Genomic DNA, 13103 nt, shown 5'->3' on the forward strand with positions numbered 1-13103 from the left:
ACAGACGGAAGTGTTAATGCTCTTCCATAAATAACCAATAGCCCGTGACTCTGAGCTCGTCTTTCCACCTCCACATCTGAGACCATCACATCAGGCGTGCCACAACTCTGCGCTCCGTGTAAGGTTTGTAAATGTATTGCCTTTATCTGCTGAATGTAAATTAATTAAATGGATAAGAAATGCATTTCAAGAAAAAAGACAAAAAGTCCTGTTCAATCTCAACGATTATTTTGGAGATTACTAAAATCGGGGATCATCATTAAGTTTGTGGCCAAAAAGTTTTATGAAGTTCAAAATTTTTATGAAAATTGAAGGGTCATAGAATTAAAACAAAATGTTCAATAGAGTATTTGGTTGTCACCACCCATTCTCTGAGCATCCACGAAGGACTGAAAGGGTATGTTTCACAGCTTTGTGCATTCATCCTTGAGCTGTCTGTGTGCCTAGGCTCGAATCTTGACCCAGATTATCAACTGTCATCCTGGAGTGTGTTCTGTTACCAAAGAGCTTGCTATCTCTTGCCAAGCCAACCGTTTCGTTGGAGTGCTTGTTTAAGTGCTTAAGCCACTTGGCGAGCACTCTATAAGCTGAATGTCAACGAAGCAAGTGGCTTACTTGATTCAAAGCGCTCAAGCAAGCACTCCAACGGAACGGAGCACTCGGAAATGCTTAAAAACGTTGTGGTCTCCATGGAAACAATGCTATCGTGGTACTTGAGCAAATCCTGTCCGCGTTGTCCTTTTCAGTATTATCGATCTTCTTGTGACGACTTGACCAAACGAACTGATTGTGTTCGCAGTAGTTACAGAGTACGAGGAAGAGGGAAAGAAAGATAAAGAAATGGGAAGTCAGAAGGACGAGCTCCCTGCCAGACTTGTCTATGAACTCCACCACTGTGCATTTTGGGGAGGGGAGGAGGGGTGGGTAAATGTCTTTAGATCTTGAAGAATTACGATGAAAAGTAGAGTATCAATAAAAGTATGAAATGCACGTTTCAATATTGTCTTCGACTTCTGTGACAGTGGAGTTGAAGAAATAGCCACCAGGCGTTTTGAATCATGCCTGGTGTTGGCTTCATGGTTTGGGTGGTGGGCTTGGGATCCTCGGATCCTGAATTCAAATCCCACTTCGCTGTTAAATTAATACCAGGTGGGGTTGACTCTGTCTATCATCCTTCCGAGGTCGGCAAAATGAGTGCCAGCATGCTGGTATCCTGTGTCGGGGTGACGACCCGTCCAGGATTGTGTCCAATAGCCAAGGAGACTGCTTTGGTAGCACCAATGCTCTGCACAGAGTATGGTCCCAATCAGTGTGACCACTCCTCATTTTCATAAATGCCAAGGTGAGCCAATGAAAAAAGCCAAGAATTCACAAGTTTTCGGAAAAGCGATGATAACAGAAAACCTATACGCCAAGAAAACCTATAGAAAACCAAGACGCCAAGGTGAACAACGAATAGCCAAGATCTTGTGAAAAAAGCCAAGGAGTGGTCACACTGGTCCCAATGGATGGATGGATAGTTTTGAATCTGACTACAGCGGCCATTTTGCAAACATTAGTGGACGTGTTCCATGAGTAAGCTGCTTGCTACCCGTTCACCAAGCAGCCCCCTTAATCGCTTGCAAAGCGGTTGATATGGAATGATCGGCTTGGCAAGCAATAGCAAGCTGTTTGCTAATGGAACACACCCCAGACCTCGCCAACCGGTTCTTGAAAGATGTGGTCCAAACAAGTTCCCCCCGCCTACCTCACAACACGGTGGGAATAATTGGGAGGCATGAAAGAGATAGTTGTGTATATACTATAATTTTCCAACACACACTCTAACTGCTGTACAGTTCATTTTTCACCAATCAGATGTCCAGAAAGAAAAGCTTCTTGACTACACCAAATATTGCAATTCGCTTTCGGACCTTGTTTGAATTCCAAACTCCCTTGTTATTCACTCTCACATAGTAGCACGTATGAGGGTTGATTGCTAAATTTTTAGCCAAACAGAGATATAGAAAAATATGACCACTGGACCTGCAGCTTATCTGGGTCCTGGCCTAATGTTGTCACTCAACTTTGGTCGCATTTTGACCGGTGATTCTGGAGAGGAAGATTTTTGAAAGAATTTATGAGATTTTCCAAAAAGATTCACGAAGTGCATCATTTTGACACACTTCTGGTTAGGTGATCTGCATGACCTCCACAATTTACCATCATGACCTTGTCCTAATATTGTAACCTAAATTTGGTAGCATTCTCACTGATGGGTCTGGAGAAGAATATTTTTGAAGGAATTTATGCAATTTTTCCCAAAAATTGACGAGGTCGGCCATTTTGACACACTTCCGGTCATGTGATCTGCATGACCTCCACAATTTACCATCATGACCTTGTCCTAATATTGTAACCTAAATTTGGTAGCACTCTCACTGGTGGGTCTGGAGAAGAATATTTTTGAAGGAATTTATGCAATTTTTCCCAAAAATTGACAAGGTCGGCCATTTTGACACACTTCCGGTCACGTGATCTGCATGACCTCCACAATTTACCATCATGACCTTGTCCTAATATTGTAACCTAAATTTGGTAGCATTCTCACTGGTGGGTCTGGAGAAGAATATTTTTGAAGGAATTTATGCAATTTTTCCCCAAAATTGACGAGGTCGGCCATTTTGACACACTTCCGGTCACGTGATCTGCATGACCTCCACATTTTACCATCATGACCTTGTCCTAATATTGTAACCTAAATTTGGTAGCATTCTCACTGGTGGGTCTGGAGAAGAATATTTTTGAAGGAATTTATGCAATTTTTCCCAAAAATTGACGAGGTCAGCCATTTTGACACACTTCCGGTCACGTGATTGGCATAACTTCGGCAATTTAACATCCCTACCTTGACCTAATGTTTTAACCCAAATTTGGTAGCATTCTGACGAGTGGATCAGGAGAAGATTTTTTTTAAGGAATTTGCGGGACCACCATTTTGACACATTTCGAGTGACGTGATCAGCAAGGTCTCCACAATTTAACATCAGGACAATGTTCTAATATTGTAACCCACATTTGATAGCATTCTAACTCGTGGGTGTGGAGAAGAACACTTTAAAAGGAATTTACGCGATTTTCCCAAAAATTGATTAAGTCGGCCATTTTGACACACTTTAGGTCATGTGATCAGTATGACTTCTGCAATTTAACATCCCTACCGTGGCATAATGTTGTAACCAAAATTTTGTAGCATTCTGACTGGTGGGTTTGGAAAAGAAGCTTTTGGAAGGAATTTTATTTTATTTTTTTGCATACATTGTGGAGGCTCGTATGAGAGCGAACACACAACACACAACAAGGGGGGCAGGAGATGGGAGAGGGAAGAACAAAACAGTGGGGAACAGAGACATTAGGAGATCTGTGGAAGGGAGAGGGATGGGGCAGGGAACATGGGGAATACAAGATGGACACTACAGGGACATTCAGGAAGGAAAGCAGGGAATTTGAAGGAGGTAAATTTGGGGTAGATTAATGGGGGTAGAAAAGATTGAGGTTTTGGATGGGGGAAGATAAGAGGTTTTGGATGGGGGAAGATAAGAGGTTTTGGATGGGGGGAGATAAGAGGTGGTGGGGAATTGCTGTTTTGAAGACCTGCAGGGAAGAATGGAATTGAAGAGAGTGTGGGAGTTTATTCCAAAGGTGGGGGAAAAGAGGAATGAAAGAGTGAAGGTGAGCAGTGATTCGTGATTTTGCTAGTTTTACCAGAAGGGGGTTGCTGGTGGACCTTGAGCACCTTGTGGAAATATGGGGGGGGAAAATATCATAGACAGAGTGGGGGGGGTGAGCGAGACCGGAGAGGAGACGATAGAAGACAAAAAGACAACCGACCTGCCTGCAGTGAGAAACTCATGGACTCAGCCTCACTGTGGGAGATACCAATGATCCTAAATGTCTTGGATGCTTCAGCGTGAAGCCGAGAAAGGTGAGAGGCAGGAGCATCAGCCCAAAGGGGAGAGCAGTACTCCATCAGGCTGTGGACGAAAGCTTTGTAGGTGGTCAGGAGCCCAGGTGGGCCGAGGAAGGATTTTACACGATGGAGGATTCCCAGTCGGCGACTGGATTTGGAGGCCAGGTTGGAAATGTGGCTTTCCCAGGAAAGATCATGGCAGATAGTGAGACCCGGAAGCTCGCATGAAAAGACTTCTTCAAGAGGATTGTTGAGAAAGTACGTGGGGGGGGGGTTAGTACGTGGGGTTCTAAACAGTCCTTTCAGAAAGACATAATGAGAGTGTGAGATTTGTCAGGATTGAAAGACGTGTTCCATGTGTTGGACCAGTTTGTGATTTTATCTAGATCTGCTGAGAGAGAAGAAGCTGCTGCTTGCCGGTCTGAGGGATGGCAGATGGTACTACAAAAGGTGGAGTCATCAGCAAAGAGATAAAGATGATTTTCCAGAGAGTCGGAGAGATTGTTGATGAAAAGCAGAAAATGAACAGGGCCCAGAACGCCACCTTAAGGAACTCCAGCCTGGACAGGAAGAGGGGATGAAAGAACTCAATTTGGGGACACACGTTGGCTATAACAGGAGAGGAAATCTGTGAGCCATGAGTGGAGATGGCCTTGGATACCATAGGAAGAGAGTTTAGTGAGCAGGGCAGGGTGCCAGACTGTGTCAAAAGCACACGGTATGTCTAGGGATACGGCTCTGATTTCATGTCCAACATTGAGTACCTTCATCCATTGTTGGGACAGCAGAAGCAGCATATCCAGGGAAGAGTGACTTGGTCTGAAACCAAATTGATGATTGGAAATCAAGCCATTGGAGAAGAGGAAGGATTTAATGTCTGAAGCAATGATGGATTCCATAACCTTGCTGATGATTAGGAGAAGGTTGATTGGTCTGTAGTTGCAGTGATCTATTTTTGCACCTTTTTTATGCAGAGCTGCAATGTTTGCTGATTTCTAAGCAGATGGCATATGACATTGAGCAAATGAGAGGGTGAATAGAACACAGAGAGGGTGAGCAAGAGCAGAGAAGCAGGTTTTTGGGACATGTGGGCTGATGCCATCTGGACCGGTTGCAGAATCTGAGTTGTGGTTTGAAAGCAAGCTCTCCACTTTGTCAGAAGAAAAGGACACAGAGTCCAGGGACAGCTGGGTGTGACTGGGTAAGGTGGGTACAAAAAGCGATGGGTTTCGGACACAAGATTTAGATGCAACCATGGAGTTTTGGCAGTGTGACCATTTGAGATAAGGGGAGGGATGGAGGGGGGAACATACACCAGAAACAGATTTGATGAGATGCCACCAGGATTTGGAAGAGGGAGAGACGTTTGAAAGTTGAGACTTGAGATTCGAAAGATGTTGTTTTCTGGCAAACCCTGAGGGTCGACACACACATGTTCCGAGCTTTATGGCAGGAACTGAGATTGCCCTCAGTTGGATTTGCATTCCATGAAGCAAAGGCAAGTTGTTTCAGGAAAACTGCCTCACCACAAGTTTCAGTGAGTCATGGGTGGGAAGAAGGGAACGACAACTGAAGACGAGAGGGGATAAATCTGTACATGAGGGAGAGCAAGTTTCTTTGAAATAATTCCCAAGACGATTTGATGTTGGAGAAAGTAGCGATAGGAGACCAGTCTCGAAGTTTGATAGCTGCTTGAAGACCCTGACAGTCAACCTGAGTGAAATGCCAGACTCAACAGCGCTGAGGTGGTTCTCTACTAACAGCCAGCGAGATGTCCACTTTAACAAGCATGTGGTCAGATGAAGCAATTGGATTTTAGGAAGAACAGCAGAACTTTTCAGGGAAATTGGTCAAAATCCGATCCAGAAGAGATGGAGTACAATTGGTTGAGATCGGGGTAGGGAAGTTGACTGATTGTGTCAGTCCTAATGAGTCGCAGAAAGCTTTTGCTGAGGTGCCATGACAGGTGAGAGAGGTACCCACACCTAGCCAACTGGCATGATGACAATTGAAGTCTCCACATATGAGGAAAAGAGAGTTTGGATGAGAAGATAGAAGTTGGTCCATGTTTTCGGATAGTGAGGTGTAGATGGAGTCTTCACTGTTAGGTGGACGGTACAGTACACATACAAACATGAGGTGGGAGTGGAGGGAAGCCGTAGCCAGAGGGATTCCTGGGGGTGTGTGGGAGTCAGGACAGTCCATGGAGAGTGTGGAATAGAGTCTTTGATGAAGAGAGCAACCCCTCTACCAGGACGAGGCTCAGTTCTGTCATAACGGAGGAGGGAGTAACCAGGGAGAGATACTTGGGAGTCAGACACGTCTTGTGGAGGAAAATTTCTGTTAGGCAGATCATGTCTTGTTTGTCAGTGGCAACCTGTATGGAAATATCTGTCAGGTTTGAGTGAAGTCCTCGGATGTTTGAGGTCCACACTCTTAAGTAAGAGGGAGGGGAAGAGGATTTGGGTGTAGGAGAGCAGAGAGGGAGGGTTTCGGATGAGGGAGGAGGGGGGAGGTAAGGAGTGTTGCAATCCCCCAGACTCTTTCGAGTATGGCGGATTGCAGAAGAGATATGGGATAGGGCTGGATGAGGAGGAGAAAAGGCTCTGTGGTGCTGGGTTGAGGTATAGTGGGAAGTAATAAGAGAGGTGGCAGAAGGCAGTTGAGGATTTGAGGAAGTGGAGTGATGAGATGGAGGAGAGCGGGCAGAGGAAGGAGGTAGCTTTGTGGATGTGAGGGGGGTGGAACTTTTCGAAGGGGGAGTGAGGGGGTGATTGGAGGGAGAAGGGTGTTTGGGGAGAGTTGAAGGAGAAAGGAGAGGGGGGAGTTTTTTAGAAAGGTGAGAGGGAAGCTTGGAGGTGGAAGAGTGTGACGGTTGCTTTGAGAGCGAGTGGTGAGAGTGGTGAATTGGCACTGAATTTGGAAAAAAGGACGATTGATGGAAAACGAACATTGCAAACTTGGTTTTTTTAATGTTTCGGTCAGAGATGCCACAAAAGACATTTCTTGAGGGATGCAATAAAGGCGAATTGAGAGAATGGAGAGAAGAAACATTGTAACAGTTGGACTTTTTAGACAAGGTATGAAGGAAAGGTCGAATTGAGAGCAGTTTGTTGAAATAGAAAAAGAGAAGTGAATTATGATACAGTAATGAGAACCACACATATGAAAGAGGAAGATGAAGCATTATAAGAGATCATTTTTATTATTATCATTGTTATTATTATTATTATTACTTTTTGATAAAGATTTCATAAGAATAGGAAAAGGAAAGGTTGAATATCAAATCGTGGATGTGTATGGTGAATTTGGATCAGTAAACACAGAGTGAAACTGATGGGTCAATGAAAAGTAACAGGAAGAGGAAGTGGTAGAGAGACACATTGTATTGGGAGATGTATCGTGAGAAAGGATAGAAGAAAAAAAAATTGTTGATGTATTTTTGAAGATTAGGTAAGATTAGGAATGGGAGGTTGTAGGAAGAAATTGTGAAGGTGATGGTTAAAGTGGGTCAGCTCAAATAGAAGGAAGATGGTGTGATGGCAGGAGGAGGAAGAAGAAGGGTCGGTCCACGAAGGTATGGAGGGAGAAAGGGTTTTTGTTTTTTCTGTTATATTTTTTAAATTTTAAGACAAGAAACAGAGGATGTCATTGGGAGGGATAGATGGTGGGAAAGGTGGAGAAAATAGGAACTGATGGTAATCGGGAGAAAATACAAATAAGAACGATTGTACACCGAGATGGGAAAGATGGGTCGGCCTCAAGGAAACCCGAGAAGACAAATTCGATGAAAACTCATGAAATAGCATAAATTTTTGGAACAAACCCAAACTAGGAACACACAGTAAACATGTAGGGAAGAAAATAAACAGTCAAAATGTGACAAATAATGACCGGAAACTTAACTTTTCCAACCCCTGAGAGAACCAGCCATTGTCTCAAAAACCGGAAGCGAAGTGAATTTGAGAAGTGAATTTGCGTGACCACCATTTTGAGACACTTCCAGTCAAGTGATCAGGATGTTCTCCACAATTTACCATCAGGACCCTGTCCTGATGATTTAACCCAAATGTGCTGGCATTCTGACTGGTGGGTCTGAAGAATAATATTTTCAAAGGGATTTACACAATTTTCCCAAAAATTGACTGTCGGCCATTTTGACACACTTACGGTCACGTGATCAGCATAACTTCAGCAATTTAATATCCCTACCCTGGTCTAATGTTATAACCCAAATTTGGCAGCATTCTGAATGGTGGGTCTGGAAAAGAAGATTTTCTTTCAGAAATTTACTAAGTCGGCCATTTTGACTTATTTAAAGTTATGTGACTGGAACCAGCTTCGCAATTCCTGTTTCCAGTCAGGAGAGGAACATTGCCACCATATTTCAGCCAGATCGGCCCAGCGGTTTTGCCAGAGAATTCGAAGTAGGAGATGGATGGACCGACGGACAGTGTGCGATAACAATGCCTTTTCTGGAATTTAAATTCCAGATAAGCTAAAAAAAAAAGTGCAAAAATGAATCCCCTTAACTACAGACCAATTCATTTACCTCCAATCATCAGCAAGGTCATGGAATTCATCATCACAGTTGACATAAAATCATTCCTTTTCTTCAACAGCCTCATTGCAGGTCATCAATTACAATTCAGACCTGGTCACTCTACCTTGGACATGCTGCTTATACTCACTCAACAATGGATGGAGGCTCTCAATATCAGGCATGAAAACAGGGCCATCTCTCAGCACAGATCTCGAGCTTTTGATACAATCTGGCATCCAAACTGTCTGCCTATGGAATCTAAGGCCAACTCCGCTCTTTGATTACTGACTTCCTCCAACATGTTTGATTCAGACAACATGTGGCTCTCAACAAAATATTTTCTTCTCCTCTCCTGCCAAGGCTGGAGTACCCCAAGGCTGTGTTCTCGATTTCATCCTATTCATAATCTTCATAAATAATCTGACTCTGGAAAATCTTCTTTATCTCTTTGCTGATGATTTCACCCTCTGTCATGACATCCCTCATCCTTCTGCAAGACAGACAGCAGGCCTTTCCCTCTCTTCTGCCCTTGACAAATTCACAAACTCGTCAAATACTTGGAATATGTCTTTCAATCCTGATAAATCCACATTTCAAGCCACATTTCAAAGTTGGCCTACAACGCCAGATGCCGACTGGGTATCCTCCATCAGGAAAAGTATTTCCTTTGCAAACCTGTGCTCCTATCCACCTACAAGGCTTTCGTCCGCAGCTCTCAGATGGCACTCCTGCCTCACACCTTGCTCAGCTTGACGCCATGGAAACGAAGACTTTCAAGATCATTGGAATCTAACAATGAGGCTGAGTCGATGGTCCGATCACTTCGCCATTGCTGACAGGTTGGTGGTCTCTCTGCCCTCAGCCTCATTTCTGGTTTTGCATTCTGCCCTCTCCGTGACAATCAGATATCTGTTCCAATCAGCAACCACATCCTAGTGAAACTGCCAAAATGCAGCACTGCTCACCTTCGCTCATTTGTTCCTCTTCCTCTTCCACGGAATCAACTTTCACGCTATCTTCAATCTCATTCATCCAGTCCGGTCTTCAAGACAGCTGTTCACCACCATGTCAAATCATCCTCATCCATAACCATGATATTTTCTACACCCATTCAACCACCCCACCCTCCCAAAGTTATAGTGGAGTTCCTACAATATAATAGGGTCCCGTGACCGTTTTTCCGGGACGAAGGTTTGAAGGTTGATTTTAGTCGATTTGAGGGTGCTGATTAAAATGAGCTGGGGTGAACCTCGTGAAAATGTGGGCTAACTCGGCCAGATGCGAAAATTCAAAATAGCCGCCATGCTACTTCTAGTATATCAAAAATTGCATATCTTTGGTTCTACATGTCCGATTTTTATGATTTTTGGGTCAAAATATATGTTTTGAAGGTCAAGGATGTCATATATTACCATTCCAGATTGTTATATTTAAGAGTTAAGTCACCAAATATGAAATATAACTTTTCGGGGGCCAAATCCAAGATTGTCGTCGAGTAACATCTGGAAAATAGTAAAAAAATAAATTTTCTTCTCATAATATTATTGCCAGTGAATCTTTTCATGCAAGTAAATGTTTGTTTCTATGTGGGAGTGCACAACAAATTGAGACAAGAAGAGAAGGACGCAATCATTGTCTTTATTTTAAGAACATGATGTGTACATAATATCAATTTCTCAACTTTTACACTGTTCAGGTAGGTTATACCATTCTTTTGTATGTCCCTCCTGTACTTTATCTAGAACAGTAATATGATGAAAGAATATCAACATTCCTTCATTTTGTCTGCAGAGCAACTGTGTTTCAATGGAAAAAATGAAATAAAACATGAATTATCTGAATTCCCGGCAATTGATGCTTTCCCGGTAAGTATTCTTGTAATTTGCATTGACCAAAGTTTGATGTACTGTCCAAACTGTCTTTTATCTAAGACAGTGAGAATAAAATAATATTAACATCTCTTATATTTTGACTGTGGCAATGTTTTTACAGTTGTAAATTAAATTAAATGAAATCTCCATTGAAACACGTACATGTAATCCTTCAGTCACTGAGTCGCTGGCTCCAGAGTCACAAACTTCATCATTACTTTCAGCCTCATCATCGTGCAACAATGTCTGTTCTTGTGGTGTGTGTCCGACCGACCGGGGTGTGTTCCATTAACAATCGGCGATGGCTCATCGTTTCCCAAGCCAGCCGTTCCTTATGAACCATTTCGTTGGAGTGGATAGCTATCTCCTCTTAAGCCACTTGGTGAGCGCTCTGTCAGCTGATTGGTAACTGAACTTTCCCCTCGTTGTTCATTCAGAAATAAACTCACCTGCGCACGTGTTGATTGGCTGAGACACGTGTCTCCGCGTTGATTGGTTGAGACGATCGATTATGAAAAGTGTGAAAGTTCTGCTCCTCATTTCGAGTGAAACGTGAGTGTGAACAGGTATAAATATTAGTGCACACTACATAATGTCGCTTTTGTACATTGTCATCCATTGCTGATCACCATGAGATAAAACTTGCCCTGATTTTATTTGTCCTGAAAAACCATTCGGATCAAGTGGTTTATTTCATCAATGCACTTTCCTACTGGACACCTGTTCTTACAATTTATCCCCAGGCTGGACACTGTATGCTTATGATGGTCTGTCAGGTAGTTAGGTAGTGAAGGCACATGTGTTGGAAGCTCCAATGCCATGCCGTTGCCGCCTCCTCCAAAGCTCCGCACTATCTCACTGGAGCAGGTATTCAGGGTGGATTCCCTCCAGGCTACATGCCTCAGAGTACAATGAAGAACTCGTCTTGATTGTGAAGGCTGAAGGCTATATAGTGCCTTATGGTACAGGTGTTGACTAGATTGCTTATTGTACTTGCAGGTACAAACACGAACTGTCTGCGACATTATGAAGTAGTTTCCAACTTGAGCATTCAGTAGTTGTCATTGTCAGGGAGTTAACATGACCGTTCCACTGTCCGTTTGCACCAAAGAAGAGCAGCGTGAAGGGATATGATTTTTCTGGGCTGAAGGTCTACCAGGGGAGGAAATCCATCACAGACTATCCTCCCAATATGGGAACAGCGCTCTACCACATTGTAGTGTGTATGATTGGATTACCATGTTCAAAAATGGTCGCACAAGTGTCACTCTTGATGAACGATCTGGACACCCATCCACATCCACAACAGAAGAAAACATTGAACGAGTCCACGCCACGATTCTGGATAACCGACAGTCGACTAGTGACGAAGTGGCACAACATCTGAACATCAGTCATGGTTCTGCACATGAAATCATCAACAACCGACTTGGCTTTCATTAAGTTTCTGCAAGATGGATTCCAAAAGAACTCACAGCAGAGCACAAGTGCAACCGTGTGACAATCTGCCAAAGGTGTTTGAACTGCTTTCTTCATGAAGGGAATGGTTTTTTTGAGATGCATTGTCACTGGAAATGAGATGTGGATCCACCATTACGAGTCAGAGAGCAAATGCCAGAGTAGGGAGTGAAAACATCCAACATCACCAGTCAAAAAGAAGTTCAAAAGTCAACCGTCATGCAGAAAAGTGATGTTCACACTTTTCTTGGACTCACAAGGCCCAATTTTTGGAACGCCATCAAGAGGGGGGCAAAACCATAAACAGTGTCCGTTATTGTCAAATTCTCCAGGACCAGTTGAAACCAGCGATTCGATGGAAACGCAGAGGGCTACTGTCAAAAGGTGTTGCATTGTTGCAAGACAATGTCCGTCCACACACTCCCATCCGTACTGTGGAAACCTGGCAATTGAACTTTGAGGTGTTGGAGCATCCTCCATACAGTCTTGACCCGGCCCCTTCAGATTTTCATCTGTTTGGTCCATTCAAAGACGTTTTAAGAGGCCGCCACTTTGCCAGTGACCAACAAGTGAAAGAAGCGGTGCATGTGTGGCTCATCACTCAACCAAAAACATTTTTTTTTTCTGAGGGCACCTACAGAAGCTTGTGAACCGATTGTCCAATTTGTTTGCAAAGGAGGGGGGACTATGTGGAAACATGATGCTCTTGTACATGCTCAATTGCAGCTGTATTATTTAAATAAAAATATATTGCAGATAATTTTTGACTCACCCTCATATTTACTAACACACACTTACGACCAGGGGATCTTTACACAATAACCTACTATTTTATTTTTGGCCCTGAGAGCCAAAATCTATTTTAAGGCATGACTTGGAAGTGATCAGAATAATCTTCATTAACTCTGCAGAGCTGGAATGAAAATAGATCGTTCGTTGATGTAACAATATCTTCAAGAATGGCATGAAGGATACAAGAGATTAAAGTGCACGATGAAGAAAGGATGTCTTCATTGTGATCCCACCTCTACCCACCAAATCCCCCCCTCCCCCTAAACAGCCTCACATCTCTAAAACCCCATTAGAACAAAAGTTAATTTGATTATGAAGTCATGGAACCTCCATTAACGAACTCGAGGCAATCATACCTTTTGGACATTACCAATTACCACAAAGTTAAACTTGTTTTATTTACATTTCTACTGAAAAATAATTTGGATGAAGGAAGGTTATTTTATTTCATTTTTTTACTCTTTTTTTTTTAACTTTTTACTCTTGGATG

The sequence above is a fragment of the Eptatretus burgeri genome, chromosome 8, assembly GCF_056783735.1.
Source record: "Eptatretus burgeri isolate ZD-2024b chromosome 8, Ebu_testis_v1, whole genome shotgun sequence".
Taxonomy (NCBI): domain Eukaryota; kingdom Metazoa; phylum Chordata; class Myxini; order Myxiniformes; family Myxinidae; genus Eptatretus; species Eptatretus burgeri.